Below are 18,863 nucleotides of genomic sequence, written 5' to 3' on the forward strand. Positions count from 1 at the left end.
TTTTTCTTCACAAATAAACTATAAGAAGAGATAGAACATAAATTGTTCCAGATAAAACAGAATTTAAAAGAAATAACACTTAAACTGGTACAGAGCAAAAACAATTGGTTGTTTCGAGCATTCAACCGGGTGTTTTTCTTCAGTCATCCTTGCCATATTGCAACTCAAAGATCTGGTTCTGAACAACTTCATTTTGTTCATCCAGGGTCAGAATACGAGTGTCCATGCTCTGGAATATGTTGTCAATGCTCTGGAAATTGGTCACACAAAGATCGTGGAGATTTCTTTGATTTTCAGCAAAGCCATCAAGCCTATTGACCATGTATCTTTCAAAAGAAGACATAGAAGGAATCTCATCCCCTTGATGTCCTGCACTTGTTCCAGCATCAAAGTTAGTTGTAGGTTGTTCTTCATTGTGGATATCCATATCAACAACTTGATCTTCTTCATCAAAATCAGCAGCTGCAGCACTTGATGAACCACCATGATCACCATCTTTGCTCACCCATCTTCCATTTATCTTGGTGAATTCCATCTTGCTTAGTGAACCATTATTCATTTCTTGTGTTGATTTAACCAACTCAGAGGTCTAATCTTCAAAATAGAGCAAGAATTTAGAGATTAAAACAACATAGGGATAGTGGTAGTCACTTAACCTCGTGGAATTTTGCATATGTTCTTTGATGATATGAATCTAGTTGATCTTGATCTTCTTCATGATGCAGTAGATATTGTACCAATCAGGTCATCGGGTGTGACGACGTATTTCGCAAGTGACTACGTGCGGCGTGCTTAGCGGGACACGTGGACAAGAGAAAGATGAATGGTCTGGCAGTGAGCATAGTCGCCGTTTGTGGAAGTGGCGTTCTGCAGTATACATAGTCGGTCGACGCCAGGTTTTTGTGTCATCGTTGTGCTAGATAATGGAAGATCAGGTGGTCTGACATCGCCACAAGAAGCACATCGCCGGGTTTCCCAGTAAACTTAGTTGAAGCTGTTGGAGGTTCAGGCGAGTAAGTTCAAGCGTGTAAGTTCAGTAAAGATGATTGTTACGTCAGCATAGAGCATGAAGGTCGAGTGAGTTGGAGGAAACAACTTGCTCATCGACGACGGGATTCCCAGAGTGGACATTCGTCGATGGCGAGGTTTCCTCAGCTAGAACACGCATGGCGTAGCAATGAGGAGAGTGGCACTTGCAACAAGCGATATCACAGAGACGGTGTACTTTGTTGCATCCGATACTCGCCTTGTCGGGTGGTGTTCCAGAGCGTGTTACGTGCTAGATTACTCCTTGAATAGGAGGCTTGACTATGCGACTGGTTACTACATAGAAATGACGCTCAAGTTACCCCAGACCAGATGATGACACGTGTAGGGTTGGGTACTACCAGTTACCCCAACCCAGATGACGACACGTGTAGGGTTGGATGCTACATAGAAATGACGCTCAAGTTATCCTAGCTCAGATGATGACACGTGTAGGGCTGGGCGCTACCTGATACCCCAGCCCAGATGATGACACGTGCAGGGTTGGATGCGAGCCACGCTTCCAAAGCGTAACTGCCTGGAGAGAGAAAAAACCTAGGTATAAAGGTAAACTTAACAAAATTTGCAGAGGTACGTTCATTACGGCTCATTGTTTTTTGGCTGAGTGCACTTTAGTACGGTTCTACAGAACTTAGTTTTCTCTCAGTTTTTGGGTGTTCTTGTTATTGACTTGAGCGTCGGAGCGCCACCGGCCGCAGAGGCGTCATCTTGTGTTTTCAGGTTCTCGGAGAGACAATCTGTAGCATGGAATTGAAGGGCACGTGGTGTCAAAGCTGGTGAGAGAAGATCGTGACGAGGCATTGTTCTTGTGCTTAGTCAACCGACAGGATCAGATATAAACAAGATCTTCTTCTGTTAAAACAGAATGGTTGCTCCCCCTTGGAGTTAGAATCCAAGTAACAATAAGAGCCAGCACCCTTTCATCTAACTTCAAGCCTCCAACAAAACAAGTTCTCCCTTGGGCTTGTTGATTCTTCAAACAGCTCTTGTAGTATTGGACTTTGTTGAAATCTTCCACAACACCAAGATTTCCTTTATTAATCCTTAGACCAATATACTTTAATCCAGTTACTGCAGCCCATACATCATGGGTAATCTCCATGTCTACACCTTTCACATGAGAAACAAGGTTGTTTCCTTCAAACTTAAGGTTGGTGTAGAATACCCGAATCAAATCTGGGTATATGTTTCCCTTCATCTCCAGGAATCTTCTCAGCAACTAATCCTTGAGAAGCTTTCTCACATTGTCCAGCTTTTGGCTTTTCAGCCAATCAAAGGAGACAACTTTTGGGTTATTGGTCACCTTTGTGCTTGTCTCAAAATGATATCTCTCAATGAGCTCATTATCCCTTGAAAACTAGCCCTCAAACCTCCCTCCAGACCTTACAACCCTTGTTTTGATCCTCTTTGATGTAGGTGGAGTGAACTCCATGATAGCAGAAAAAAGAGGCAAAGGCTCACACACAGAAAGAGCAAGAGATGTTGCAAGAGATGACTAAATTGGTTGTTTTTGTAAAAGAGAACTGCTGCACCAAATTTTATAGCATAACAGAATCGTACAGTGATCAAATGGTATTAGTGGGTTTCAGTCTTCAAGAAGAAAAGACTGGACCAAGACCTGCACAGAAAACATCACAAAAGAGCAAAAAACCACATGGTCATCACATGTGATCTTTGACTAGTCATAAAGGCTCTTGAATTTTCAAGATATGGAATATATTCCTTTATGACATGTTGTAACTTCCTCCATAACACAATCAGGCTTTCAAGACAGCTTTATTGACTCAGGATCCTTTCATAATTGAGATCTGCAATAGACAGAAAGAATAGAGGCATTAATTCAATTCTTTCACAATGCTGTCAGAAAAGAAACAATCGGTTGTTTCGAGGAAACAATCAGTTGTTTTTCTGCAGCAATAAAACAGAATTTGAAATTTTGTGCATAAGCATAGAAAGGTTCAAGATAGATGTAAATGCTCATTTGAAAAAGACAATTTAAACATGAATTAATAATTAAAAACAAAGGCAAAGATAAAGAAGGTCTTATCCTTTTACGAAGTCCCTTCAATGAGTCATTTGTGTGTGATCAATGAGCTTCTTTTGACATTTGAAAATGCTTGGACTAGTACACACCCCTAATTCAATTCTAGTCTTAATCCTTTCCTTCCAAGAACCTGATCAGATGACTTAGAGCCTCATATTCTTCTAGTTTCCCTGCATAAAAATGAATTAAAGCAACAAGGTTTGGTCCCCTTACAGATGTGGGTCCATTTGATTTATTTTTAACATTTGAAATCTCACAACCTTTGGGAATCCATTTCATAAAACCTCTGGGAACATAATATTTCCTTATTTTGCAGAATCTGACAAAATGACCTCTTTTCATGCAATAAAATCATGTAACAACCGATTGTTTCGACTTAACAATCGGTTGTTTTATTAGCAGTTTTGAAAATTTCTTTGAAAAATTATCTTGCTTGTTCTGTGGATTAAAACCTAATCCAGCTCTTCCAAAAACACAATTTTGAGATGCCAAGACATTCTCAAAGTTGGATTTTCCCTTTGAAAGCTTGTCCACAGTTCTAACAAGATAATGTACTTTCATTTCAAGATTTTCACAATTTTCATAAGCAAGAGAGTCACACACATGAGAAGAGTTTTTGCAATGTTTTTCAATTTTTTCAAACTCAATTTTTGATTTTTCCAGCTCTTCTTCAAGTGTCTTAACCCTCTTTTCAAGCCAGGTGTTAAGCCCTTTCAAACGATTGTTTGAGAGAAGCAATCGGTTAGCTTCTTCATGAGTTTCTTGAAAAACTTGAAGCAATTTACTATAATTTTCAGCACTTAGGGAAGCACATGAACTTACATTGCTTGAGCTACATGACTCATCATCTCCTTCTGCAATCAAGCATATGTTTGCTTTTTCATCTTCACTTGATGAGGAGCTTAATGAGGAGACTTCATTTTCATCCCAAGCAATATATGCTCTTCTTGATTTTCCCTTTTTCTCCTTGTAGCTTGATTTCTTTTCATTGCTTTCTTTGTTTGGGCTATCAGCTTTTATGTGCCCTTGTTCACCACAACCAAAGCAAGTATAATTGTTATAATTAAAATCACTAGTTTTCTTGTTGCCATACCTTTCTTTGTTGGCTTCTTTGTTGCGATTTGTCTTCAAGAATCTACAAACTTCTTGGACAACAAACTAAGGTTTTCTTCTTCACTTTCATCACTTGACTCTTGCTTGCTTTTGTGCTTGACAACTTTCAAGGCAATGCTCCTCACATGCTTGTCTTCACTTTCTTCAACATTGAGTCTATTCATTTCTAAATCATGTTCTCTAAGCTTACCAAACAATGAAGATGTTGTCAAGGATGTCAAATATTTTGATTCAGAAATTGTTGTCACCTTAGGTTTCCATGATCTATCAAGACACTTGAGGATCTTGATGTTTAGTTCTTCTTTATCAAAGGTTTTCCTAAGGCTCATAAGGTGGTTGATGATGTGGGTGAACCTATTTTGTACTTCAGCGATTGACTCCCCCTTAAGCTGTCTAAACATTTCATATTCCTGAATTAGAGTATGCTTTCTAGCTCTCTTCACATCATTGGTTCCTTCATGAGTCACCTCCAAAGTGTCCCACATCTCCTTGGCCAATGAGCATTGAGAAATCCTGAAAAATTCATCCGAATTCAAGGCAGATGTTATGATGTTCTTAGCAATACAATCAAATTTGACCTTCTTGTTTTCAGAATCAGTCCATTGAGACCAAGGTTTTTCAATGGAAGATCCATCTTTTTCAAATTTTGGAATAAAATGGCCATTTTCAATTGCATCCCAAATTCCCTTGTCAAGAGATTCAACAAAGATTTTCATTTTGACTTTCCAGAGTTGATAATTCAAACCACAGAATAGAGGTGGATTACAAAGATAAACTACCCCAGATCCTACTCTAAAACACAACAGCAGCTTCAGCCTTCCATCAGATGCTAGGATTTGGATTCTTTAAAGCTTTGATCACACTTGATTCAACACTATGTAAACATTAATTCTACGCCTTCTACTACACAACAAGAACTACTTCTACAAGTCCATTTGGATCTCCACTACCACAAGCTTCTCAATCTACTCATCAACAAACCTCACAACCTACACAACCACAAACTTCACAAGTTCCACAATCACAAGCTTCACAAGTTCCACAACCACAGACTGAATTTGAAAATCTTGAATCATCTGAATATGTACTTCCAACAACTTTTGAATATGCACAAGCACAACCAACTTCTAAGTCTGAACCTGAAAGATTCCAACCAAGAAAATCAAGGCAATCAAACCACTATTGGTTTGTTGATGCTATAGGTAAAATCTTTTATTTTATTTTTCTTTACATGTAATAAGTTTCACTACACATGAAATAATGTATTTGGATTTTTATAGATGGGGAATGAGTTAGTCAAAAACTAAAGGTGAAGGTTAAGGATGCTCATAACTTACCTAACAGATTACGTGTGGTGGTGAACTATGATGACAATTTTCAACCAATTGGAGAAGCATCTGGTCTACTTGCTGGAGTTTGTGGACAGCTAGCAATAAATCATGTATTGTTCCCTATTAGTTTTGAAAAGTGATAAACTTTGCCAGATACTTACAAGGATACAGTGTGGGAGAGTGCACTAAAGGTAATATAACTTACATTGAAATAACTTTAATTTATTCAATACATTTGGACTAACTTCTTTTCTTTTTTTGAAGTCTCGATTTTGTTTCAAAGTAAATGAAGATTTCGCTAAAAGAGATGTTATATTTAAAATTGGGAAACTGTGGAGGGAATACAAATGCAAACTTTGGAATGAATTTTATGACCCACTTATGAGCAGAAGTAACCTCATCAAGAATGTTCTAGCTAGATTAAACATGGAACAATGGGTTGTTTTTGTTGATTATCGTTTGAGGCCTTCTATAGTGGTATGGCAAACTCTATTTTTTTTTATTGTCAATAAGCTTACTTTAAGTTTACACAAAACTGATTTTATTTTCACTTTTTAGAACATGTGTAATAGAAATAGAGATATAAGGAAGAGACAAATTATTCCGCACACTGGTGGTGCTATGTCTTTGTCAAGAAGAAGAAATAATTTGGTATTTGTTTACTTATGTTGTGCTCTCTATTTTAATATATTACAATTTCCACCACATTATACTTATATTATTATTGTTGAACATATAGAAAATTGAGACTGATAAAAATATTGGACAAGCTGAAATGTGGAAGATCACACATAAGAGGAAAAATGGCACATATGTTAATGATGAGGCGCTGGATATTGGGGTAAGTGTTTGGACTGCTTTGATGATGATGTATTGATCATGATGATATACTGGACTACTTTGATGATGATGTATTGATGATGATGATATATTGGACTGCTTTGATGATGATGTATTGATCATGATGATATACTGGACTGCTTTTATGATGATGTATTGATCATGATGATATATTGGACTACTTTGATGGTGATGTATTGATCATGATGATATACTGTATTGCTTTGATGATGATGTATTGATCATGATGATATATTGGACTGCTTTGATGATGATATATTGGACTGCTTTGATGATGATGATGCAAATGCTCATGCTGTTTGGAATCTATGTTGTAGTTGTAGTTGAGAGTTCAACCATTTGATTATGTTTATTGCTGCCATAATATATTCTAACAAGTATAAGTTGTTCTTTAGATTATTTTCAATTTTATCTAGGAAAAATTGATGAACTAATGTTGACAAATCCAAAAGGTGGTTCAGATATATCTCCAGAAGATCCAATTGGTGTCAAATTTGGTAAGGAGCATCCTGGTCGAGTTAGAAGGCTATCATATGGAGCTTGTCTCAGTCTTGCTTTAAAAGGATCCACAACAAGGTTAAGTGGTATGAACCGTGCTTCCTCTAGTTCAACTTCGTCAAATGTGGAGGACAAGGTAACTCAAATGGAAAATGAGCTTGCAACTGTGAAAAATCAAATGAACACTTTGCTTGCATATATTGCTTCAAGAAAAGATGTTCCGGAACATTTTGTTGCAATGACAGCTAATTTGGTTCATGCATCCACCAATGAGGTATTAATATATTTAAATATTTATTTATGTCTTTTATTTTATAATTATAAACATACAAATTCATTAACTTAAAATTATTTATTTCAGGCATCAGATTATGGAAGTGGTGTTCCATCACCTAATCAAGTAATAGGATCAAGTGCTGGAAGCAAAACTGATTAGGGATGTGTGTTTTAATTTTAAACTTGATTAGGGATGTATGAACTTTTGAACAATTATGTGTTGTAATTTTAAACTTGATTAGGGATGTATGAACTTTTATGTGTTTTAATTTTCAATTACATATAAACTTTTGAACATTATTATGTGTGCTTTAATTTTCAATGAAGTGAATGAATGATTATAACTTTATACATTATTTTATTTTATTATGAAAAAGTTGTGGTTAAATTTTATAATTGTATAAAACAGATTATAAAAAAGATTATAAAAAAGTGGTGGTTAAATTTTATAATTGTATAAAACAGAATATAAAAAAGTGGTTAAATTTTATTTATTCAAAATTAAAATTACTTCAGTTAAAAATGTCACTACTTACGTATATTTCTTCAATGAATGTAAATTGCGACACTTATAACTGACACTACTTACATATAAAAATCGTCACTACTATGTATTTAGACTATTTGTTGTAATTTCAATGGAATAATAGAAGAGATATTCATTCTCATATCTTTTGCCTTCCTTTTATTCTTTTGTTCATCTTTGTTCTCTTTGGTTCATCTCGGTTCTATTTTATAATATGGTATCAGAGCTCTAATCAGAGTTCTGGTTGCTACATTTATCCATGGGTAAAGTTGTTGATCCGTCATAAGATCTTTGTTCACCTTACTATGTTAGTTCATCAGGTAATTCATCCTTGAATATAGTTTGCTCTCTTGTTACACAACAAGAGAGGCAAATTTTTGGTGATCAATTCAGGGCAATGAAAGTATACAGAAAAGGAAGCTATGGAAGAGGATATACTTCCAAAATTTGCAGTCATTGTAGAAAGACTGGGCATACCATTGATACATGCTATAAAAAACATAACTTTCCACCTCATTTCAAGTTTAAAAATCAAAACCATGATCAGGATCATACTAATGTCGTTTTTCAGAATACAAATTTTAATAATAATGAGCAGAATCATAAAGGTTCAAAGTTAGAAGTGGAGTCTCAACAAATTGGTTTTACTCCTAAGCAGTATCAAACATTGTTAGCTCTTTTACAACAGGTTAAATCCAATGGCAATGTTTCTAGTTAAGTCTTTGTTATTCCTTCCAACAGGACAACATAAACTGGTAATAACTTTATTCCTTCCTTCAGTTCTTGGATTATTGATAGTGGTGCTACTGATCACATTTGTTCATCCTTAACTTATTTCACTTCATATCATCAAATTAATCCTATTTTTGTCATATTACCAAATGGAAATCAAGTCATTGTCAATTATTCTGAAAGTGTTTTTCTCAATCAAAATTATATCATAGACAATGTTTTGTATATTCCTTTCTTCACTTTTAATCTTCTTTCAATAGCAAAATTAATTGATGAACTATCTTGTGTTCTTACCTTTGACTCTAATGGTTGTCACATTCAGGACAAAAACTCCTTGAAAATTATTGGCTTTGCTAAGATGCAAGATAGACTTTATATACTCAAGATCTCATCTTACCAAACACTTCAAATCAAAACCATTAAATCTACACACGTCATCAATATTGTTAATGTTTATGCTAGTAATCTAGAAATTCATTGGAATTTTTTATTAGGTTATATTTCAAATAAATGTATTGATGTTATCAAGAATAAATTTCCTTTTGTTCAATATAACAAATCTTTTGTTTGTGATGTTTGTCATTTTGCAAAGCAAAAAAGACTTCCATTTCCTATTAGTACATCTAAATCAGAAAAAAAAAAATTGATTTGATTCATGTAGATATTTGGGGACCATAATCAATACCATCAATTCATGGTCATAAATATTTCTTGACCATAGTTGATGACTATTCGAGGTACACATGGATTTTTCCTTTAAAACAAAAATCTGAAGTTGTCAAGGTTTTGAAAAAAATTGTTGTTTTTGTTCAAAGACAATTTGAGACAACAATAAAAATAATTAGAAGTGATAATGGGTCTGAATTTGTCATGACTAATTTCTTTGTCAATGAAGGAATAGTACATCAAATATCATGTGTTAATACTCCACAACAAAATAGTATAGTTGAAAGGAAACATGGTCATTTATTAAATGTAGCAAGAGCTCTCTTGATACAATCTCATTTACCCAAAATTTCTTGGTCATATTATGTGATACATGTTACGTATATTAAAAACATGTTTCCCACACCTCTTTTAAATTATTATTCTCCTCATGAAATGCTTTACAAAACTAAAGCATATTTTAATGGATTAAAGGTGTTTGGTTCTTTATATTATGCTAGAACTTTGTCAATAAATAGATGAAAATTTGATCCAAGGGCATCAAAATGTGTTTTCAATGGTTTTAAAAGGAGCTCCAAGTCTTGGTTTATTTTTCTCTTCCAACACATCTGGTCATCTCAAAGCCTTTTGTGATAGTGATTGGGGCACATGCAGTAATTCAAGACAGTAAATGACTGGTTTTAGTTTGTATCTTGGGAGTTCTCTCATATCCTGTAAATCGAAGAAGCAAGGAACAATATCGAAGAGTTCTTGTGAAGCTGAAAACAGGGCAATGACCACTGTTACATGTGAAATTCAATCGCTAACTTATCTTCTTCAAGATTTCAAAGTTCCTTTTGAACAACCATCTCTTTTATACTGTGTCAATGACTCGGCAAGATACATTGCAACAAATCCAGTGTTTCACAAGCATACGAAACATATAGAAATAAATTGTCACGTAGTTAGAAAAAAATTAACGAAGGGTCTTATCCATTTGCTTCCCATTTCCACCACAAAGCAACTGGCTGACATTTATACTAAAGCTATAAGTCCTCAATCTTTCAAGAGTATTTGTTTCAAGCTGGGTCTCATCAATTTTGTTCCCCAGCTTGTGGGGTATTAAAGGATATGGATACAAAAGTTATAGAAGGATGTTAATATTAATTGTATTTTTTCTAATTCTTAATTGTTTCTCTTTATAGAGGTGGTGAATGACCTTTATTTCGTATTGTGATTCTAGTATTTATTTATTGATTGATTTTTTTTCTTCTTTAACTAGACCTAGAATGAGTGTATTGTTTGTATATATTCAAACTATTTATTTTAATTTCTGTTAGGTCATGAGCCTGACCCGATGTTTGGTCATTTATGGGTCGTTTCTCGACCTATGTATCTAACATTATGAGGGAGTACAATTAAAGGGATCTCAATCAATTAACTTTAGTCACTCATAAGGTATAATCATGACTAAAGGTGGAGAGATTACAATTCGATCTATATATACTATATTACGCGCTCTACAGAAATGAGAATCTAATATATGACCTAATTATCATCTAATAAACAACACAGGGAGTACTCTCAACTCCTATTTCATATTATACTCATTATATTTAGGAGGAGCCCCTCTCGTTTCCCGAAGGTTGAATCACTTGAAGGGAGACCACCACCAGAAGCTCATCCAGATGCCGACCAACCTTGAGTTGGCTAGAACATTTGGCGCCTACCGTGGGGCTAGGTAAAACTTTTCCTACCTCCACGATATATATAATTTTCCTTGTTAACATAGGTAGCACACGCCACTCATGAAAGAGTCATTCTAACATAGTTGATGCAGTTCGTCGCCACCATTCCAAGTACACAGACGTTGTTCATTGTTATTTTAATTTATGATTAATCACCTTGAACACAAAAATCAAATTGTAATAGAAAAATATGTGAATAGATGAATGGAGTAAAATGGTCATATCGTTATGCTATAAATTGATTTGGTGTTCATGCTTTGTCACATAAAATTATTCGGAAATTTTATAGATAAAAAGATAATCAAACCTCTAAAGAGATATCATTATAAAGAAAGTAAAATCGAATTAAATGTGTAATAGGCATAGTTTCAGATGTATCAAATAAATTAAAATAGATGCATGTACTTACAACACTCTATGATAAGTTATTATTATTTTATAAATTAGTAATATTGCCTCTTGTGTCATCATAAAATGTAATAAGGTTTTTTTGTGTGTAATGAAGTTAATTTCTTATAAACGTTAATATACCAGAGAACTTATCTTTTATCTGATTCGATTTTGTGTTTTATTAGTATGGAAATATGTTAAAGAATGTATATTTCTACACAAGAAATGATGTTTTTGTAATTCGATATCCGAATTTATTGTTATGACTTTATTCTATTAATGTTTTGTTTATTTTCTATTTTAAAAAATTTAGTTAATAAAATATTATAGTAATGATTTATAAACGTCTCATTTTTATTTGTTTTTGTTGTTTGATTGTTGATTGAAACAGTTTAAGTATTAATTGGGTAATTAAAGAAATTAAAAGAAAGAGAAACTTTATTTTGCATGTTAATAAAATATATTTTGTAACTTAATATAAAAATAAGTAAGATTCTGTTATAAATGGGAAAGGAAATATGATCACATATTTCTAATTAAGAATATTAGCGGAATTTATGACTACATTAATAATATATTTAGTAAAAATTGGTAAAGAAAATTAGAATAATTTTTATGTTGTTATTATATATGGTGTTTATAAAAATTTCCTAAATTTTATAATTTCATTCAATAGTTTTTTTAGTTTTACAATTTATGAAAAGAAAAAAAAAATAGTATTATCACCTTGGAATTATATGAGGATGTTTATCAACATTTAAATATATTTTTATTTTTATTAAGGTGAATTTCTTTTACTATAAATAGAGAATTATCTTTTGAAAAAAATAAATATAACTTACCTATTCATCCAAACTTTTTTCTTTTTAAGTTTTTAAGGATATGTCATATTGTGTTATAAAAAAATTACTATATTACAATCCTGTTCTTATTAAAGAAAGAGTATAAAAGTAAGTGGAAGAGGGAAAAATAATGATGGAGGTACAAATTTTGTCAAATTTACTTCTTTTTATTACAACTAATTAAATATAAGTAAAATTCGATTGTTAATTTATCTAATTTATATATGGTACAATTTGATTTATTTGAAATTTATGTTGATTGAAAATAAGTTTGTTGTTCAATATATTATATGGCGGACAAGTTTGAAGTTTGTAGGAGCAGGATCGGTCCAAAGAAAATCCATGCTGATCATGGTGTCAAGCTAGATGCTTGGTCCAAAGAAAATCCATGCTGATCATGGTGTCAAGCTAGATGCTTGGTCCAAAGAAAATCCATGCTGATCATGGTGTCAAGCTAGATGTTTGGTCCAAAGAAAATCCATGTTGATCATGGTGCCAAGCTAGATGCTTGGTCGTCCAAAGAAAATCCATGTTGATCATGGTGTCAAGCTAGATGTTTGGTCCAAAGAAAATCCATGTTGATCATGGTGTCAAGCTGGATGCTTGGTCCAAAGAAAATCCATGTTGATCATGGTGCCAAGCTGGATGCTTGGTCCAAATAAAAATCCTTAATCAGGTGAAAAGTCTCACTGGACAACGCTTGAGGCTGGGGGGGGCATGTTAGGTCATGGGTCTGACCCGATGTTTGGTCATTTATGCGTCGTTTTCCGACCTATGTATCTAACATTATGAGGGAGCACAATTAATGAGATCTCAATCAATTAACTTTAATCACTCAATTAAGGTATAATCATGACTAAAGGTGAAGAGGTTACAATTCGATCTATATATACCATATTACGCTCTATAGAAATAAGAATCTAATATATAATCTAATCATCATCTAATAAACAACATAGGGAGTACTCTCAACTCCTATTTCCTATTATACTCATTATATTTAGAAGGAACCCCTCTCATTTTTCGAAGGTTGAATAACTTGAAGGGAGACCACGACCAGAAGCTCATTCAGATGCCGACCGATCTCGAGTTGACTATAACATTTCAATAGAATAATAGAAAGAGATATTATAAGAAAAAACTAGACATGAATGTTTATTATTAAACAAGAATAAAAATTTAAAAACTCGATAAAAGACCACTCAAGCCCGTGACAAATGTTGTCAATCGGCATACAATGATGAAAGACTATTATCTCATCAAAATACGTAGCCTCTGTAATATCAACATTCTCGGCAAAGGAACGAAGCATGACGAACCACTGATACTTGAAAAATACTCGCATACCCAAGGGTCTACCCGATCACTGCAACCTTTTAAAGGCAAGTCATTCTCCGCTTGATCCTCCACTTCTTCCACCACCGCAATAACACCGATTGGAAAATTTCCTTACCAGCCGGTTGCATCTGGTTGGAAGACTCTCGACTAATACTAGAAGACTCACTAAACTCCGAGAAGTTTTTGAATCTAAACATTAACTCCACATCATTTGGATACATATGCTTATTGCCGACATCCTTAGATCCTGAAAAGCCCGAGCACATAAACCATTATGAGAAGGAAAGAAAGATGTCATTTACCTCTAAGCAAAGCACCGAGAAGCCACTCAACATATCTCGGAACAAACAACTTTCACAGGGACATGCGAGAACAGTGTCCCAACATAGCCAATTTATAGGCACCAGAGGGTGGGATCCAAACGATGCAACATCTTAACCGTTAGATCAAATCCATCCAACGGTTACAATTATGTGTATTGCAATGGATGCTGGAAACGGGTTGGTTTTGGATTTGTCGGCAATGCCTTTGGATTGGGTACTGAAGGAGTTGAAGCAGAACTATGGGTGTGGACTTGCCACTGATGGATGTGACCCAGGAGCATAGGCTGAAACACCAAAAGAACCAAAGACTAGATCATTACAAACACAACTTCCTAACTAAGGTTTTAAATGTTTGTTATATATTGATATGTTAAAATGAAAATTGATGTTTTAAGTCAAGAAGATTATAAACAATGAGACTATCTCATCATAATTGCGATCATATTTGCAAAATTACATCCTACAAAACCAAAATCCCATGACCCATCATTGCTTTAATTATCTGGATAATATCACATGCCTTGTGCTCACTTACTGCTACAATCAAACAAATAACAAAAGCAATTTGTTTTCTCAATCTGATATTCATTTCACATATACATAGAATGTGTAAAACTGCCAGTTGTATAGCAACTTTATATGCATCCACACAATCCCATCTAACCAAATCATGAAAAAGGGACCAACACTGCTAATGAACACACTAAAGGAATCCGTGACCAGCAAAAAAAATGAGTAGTTGAAATCAGAACACGCGTCAACTCACTGCTATGATACAGTATGTACCAGCTCCATTTTAATTCTTCTTATTCCTTAACCTTAGCTTGAAAAGGTTTCTCACTCCCACATTTGCATATCAACCACATAACAGCAAACCAAAATATTTTTCTTTAAATACACTAACCTATAAATGAACCCTCTTTCACCCTTAACCTCCAACACCATTTTCCAAACAAAGCTATATTAAACAAGCTTAATAGTATCTCTTACCAACATTATTAGTGTCAAACTAAAGCAACAAACATATTTAGAAGAGAATAAAATTACTCACTGTCACAAGCAAAAGGGAGTTTTATTTTTGTGAAATCCAATTTGTCAGCAGTCTTTATTTCGTTGCGATTGCTCATTCCAGATAAATGGTGCACAATTGGTTATATCCATTATCAATGACATACACTAAATGGAGCGCATTTTGGAGGGATTGGAGCTAGTTGAAGATGGAGCAGAGGCATTTATTGTCATTAAATACATTTAACTATAACAGCTGCAAAACAAAACAAAATGATGACTAAGAATTTTGTCATGATCTTGATTTAGTAATCTTCATTTAGCTAACTCTGATAAAAATTTAAACAAAATCTAAAGATTTAGATTTGTTGTGTAGATTGTGGTGAGTTAGTAAGCTATGGGATTTTACACTCCTTTGTATCTAAAAGATTATCAAACAATTAATTAATTTTATATATATATATATATATTCGAAATGTAAAGAAATAAAAAAGAAAGAGTGATAGACTTATGTATCGTATCTTTTATAAACCAATAAATCTATAACTTAACACTAGAAATGTTATATAAGATTATTTTTAATACAAACACTACAAGAAATAATGATGGTAGAGTCCCTAAAAGAGCAATGCAAAGAGCAAAATAGAGATGCTACATGAGACTAGTGTGGGTTTAACGTTCCAATAGAAATGGAAGCTAATCTTTTAGTGATTATGCATTAAAGACGACCATTATTTAACTATAGTAGGTTTGGGGATACTAAGAGTGGATATAAAATTAAATAATTATTAAAAATTGGACTTTAAGCTTAACTCAACCTTATAAAACCAACTTATAAGATGAGGTTTGTACTCACTTATATACTATGAAATGTCTTAATCTCTAGTCGATGTGGGATCTCCAACACACACCCCTCTCGTCAAGGCTACCAACTCGTGTGTGGGACTATATATTATGGATGGTCCGATAACAGTCTGATAGTGGGTGGTCTGATAAGTCCAACAAACAATCACTAAATGACTTTGATACCATATTAAGAAGTAGCTTTTAACCTTAACTCAACCTCATAAAACCAACTTATAAGATGAGGTTTGCACCCACTTATGTACACTACAAGAAAATCATGAAATAGAAACAAATTTTTAGAGACCAAAATAATTAGTTGCAATAGTAACTAAATTAGAAACCATTTTAGAAACTAAAAAAAACTTGGTTTCTAAATTAGTTTCTATTATTGTTAAATAGTTTCTAAATTGGTATCTAATTAGCAACCAAGGTTTTTGCTACCAAATTTAGAAACTAAATAATTGGTAGTTAAAACCTTGGTTGCTAATTAGATATCAATTTAGAAACTATTTAACAATAATAGAAACTAATTTAGAAACCAAATTTTTTTTTTAGTTTCTAAAATGGTCTTTAATTTAGTTACTATTGCAACTAATTATTTTGATCTCTAAAATTGGTTTCTATTTCATGATTTTCTTGTAGTGGTACTATGAAATGTCCTAATCTCTAGTCGATGTGGGATCTCCAACAATAATTAACTTAGTGTGGGCTAACTAACAATAAACGTCCATGTCACCTTAGTGTCACCTAGACCTATGCTAAATGTAATAAAATATTAACTTGCATCCACTTTATGTCTCCATTATCGACACAATATCATTCTGCAACTTATTTTTTTATTGCATCTACTTTGTGTCTTCATTCTAGACGCTAACTTATTATAATTATTTTAATAATTTTTAACTTGCATCCACTTTGTGTTCCCATTCTAGACTCAATATTATTTTGTCACTTAATTTGTTTTTCATTGCATCTACTTTGTGTTCTCATTCTAGACACTAACTTATTATTATTTTAATAATATTTAGTGTGTGTTAAAGGTCTTCACTATGTACACAATATTTGACATTTAGTTTTGTGTCCAACTTCAGTAGACTTCACCCATGCTAGTGTCTTCTTTTTTATAGCCCCAACTTTTTGTTGGCAGCTAAAATGAATTTTTTTTGTTGAAAAATTTAAAGATACTTTAATAAAGATAAAAGAATAAATTACAAATAATAAAATTTAAATATAAGATGTGATTGTTAGAATTGATGGCTTAAACAAGAGGGGAGTGAATTGTTTATAAAAGATTTTCACAATTACTTTCCTTTACAATGAATCCTTAACAAACAACTCAGATAAGCATTTCAGAAAGTCAATCAAACAGTCTAACAGAAACAGATATCAGAATTTCAATCAGTTAAAATACGATTTAACCGGTTGTTTATGGCAGCGAAAAAATCAAACAGTTAAAGAGATGAGAGAAAGAGAGATTTACACACAAGGTTTATACTGTTTCACTCAATCCCTGAGCTACATTCAGTCCTCAGTTAAACCAAGTGTGTTTTGTTTCATATCATGAGTTTTCTCAACCTTTCCTTTTTTTCGTTAGTTACTACTTTTTAAGTTATTATTCTTATATTCTTCATTCTCACCATTCATCATTTTCCAATTGATCCTGATATTACTTTTTGAATTATTAGCTCATTATCTTGTCATTGATTCATATATGTTCTTGTGTTATTCAATCATTGATTTATAGTCTTTATAGACTCATTTCATTATTCAATGTAACGATAACATTCTCATATTTTCACTATTATGATTCATATATGTTCTTGTGTTATTCAATCATTGATTTATAGTCTTTATAGACTCATTTCATTATTCAATGTAACGATAACATTCTCATATTTTCACTATTATGATGTTTTTATGTCATTTAAGTTTTCAATGCCTATATGTAATTTATCACATGTCCTCATTATTTTGTTTATAAGATGTTCATTTGTTCAACAAGCTTTTCTACATTTCATGAATATGAGCTTTGAATTTTTTTTTTTAACTACAATGCTTCGTTCCATCTCATTTGTTGAAGAGTTTAAATCATTTTGACTTCTCATCAAAATTTTGTAATTGTGAAAAGCAGGTCAAAACAAAAGAATGGAGGGTTAAATTATGTTTTAGTTTTTTTTTTCTAATTTATCATTTGATATTAGGTAGTCAAAAGATGCTTTTAGCTTGATAGTTGATTTGTCAAAAATCTTTAAAAAAAGACTTGTAAATCATTCCTTCATTTGTTAATTTGGTGTAATAATACGTATTATACAAAGATATGGGAAAGGAAAATGTACTATCTGGTTTTTACTGGTTAATTTGATAATACAGACTATGTCTAGTTCTCAATAAATTAATTGAGTTTCACTTTGCAAACTATTGTTGCAAGTTACAAATTGCGTATTATTTGGAACGCAACCACTCCTAAATAAAACCTGGTATTATTTTAAAATTCAACCACTCCTAACTAAAAATCCCATGTATTATTTAGAACACAACCACTTTGGGCTACAAATCGAGGATTGTTTTAACCTCAACTACTTCAGCTAAAAACTGAGTATTTTTTGGACAATAGTTACTTCTGGCTAACAATCGAGTATTGTTTGGATAACAATCACTCCAAGCTAAACCAAAGTACTCTTTAGAACTCAACCACTCCTGACTAAACATGCAAAGTTTATATAAAGGTGTGATCTAGAGAGTGTTAGCATCTTAGGACATGTAGAAATGTAAGTAATCTCTTCTACTTTTCAAAAGGACACAATAATGTTCTTTTTTCAAAACTTTTAAGGTCACAAAAAGAATTTGATATTGTTTTGACTTTTTTCACTTGATCTCATCTCTTTGTTTTTCTTTTTCTAAAGATAGCTTTATATAGAGTTTGGAAGAAGGAACCTTTTTCTGACCATTGAGGGCTTTTAAACTTAGTTAACTTCATTTGTTTTAGGGTTTAGGGTGGAAAGGTGCATTAAAGTTGGTTCATGCAACATTAAATACCACTCTCCTTTTCAAGCAACATCTAGACATCTCAAATTACTTATCAACGCTATGTCAAGTATCTTTTTTACTCAAAACAAAGTAAAAGCAGAGATCATGCAAGTTATAACTAGGTGAAAGTTGACATAAGCTGGTGTCAAAAGGGTTGTCAAAAGAAAACAAGTTTAGCTCGTATCCCAAGTGATCTTGATGTAAACTTATGTTGTTGCACAAATCATCTTGGTGGATAAAAGATGAGGTCATTCCTTGCACCACAATA

The 18,863-nt window shown here is 33.1% G+C and overlaps 1 long non-coding RNA gene across 1 annotated transcript; it reads right to left on the reverse strand.

The window, feature by feature from the left end:
- Positions 1 to 13,191: 13,191 nt before the first annotated feature.
- Positions 13,192 to 14,905, reverse strand: LOC137826992 (uncharacterized). Its single transcript, XR_011083634.2, has 2 exons — positions 14,766 to 14,905; positions 13,192 to 13,998 (listed from the first exon to the last, which is right to left on the reverse strand). It is a non-coding gene; the product is annotated as an uncharacterized LOC137826992 (long non-coding RNA).
- Between the last annotated feature and the right edge of the window lie 3,958 nt (positions 14,906 to 18,863).

Source organism: Phaseolus vulgaris, chromosome 8 (genome assembly GCF_051622355.1).
Source record: "Phaseolus vulgaris cultivar YP4 chromosome 8, ASM5162235v1, whole genome shotgun sequence".
Classification (NCBI taxonomy): Eukaryota; Viridiplantae; Streptophyta; class Magnoliopsida; order Fabales; family Fabaceae; genus Phaseolus; species Phaseolus vulgaris.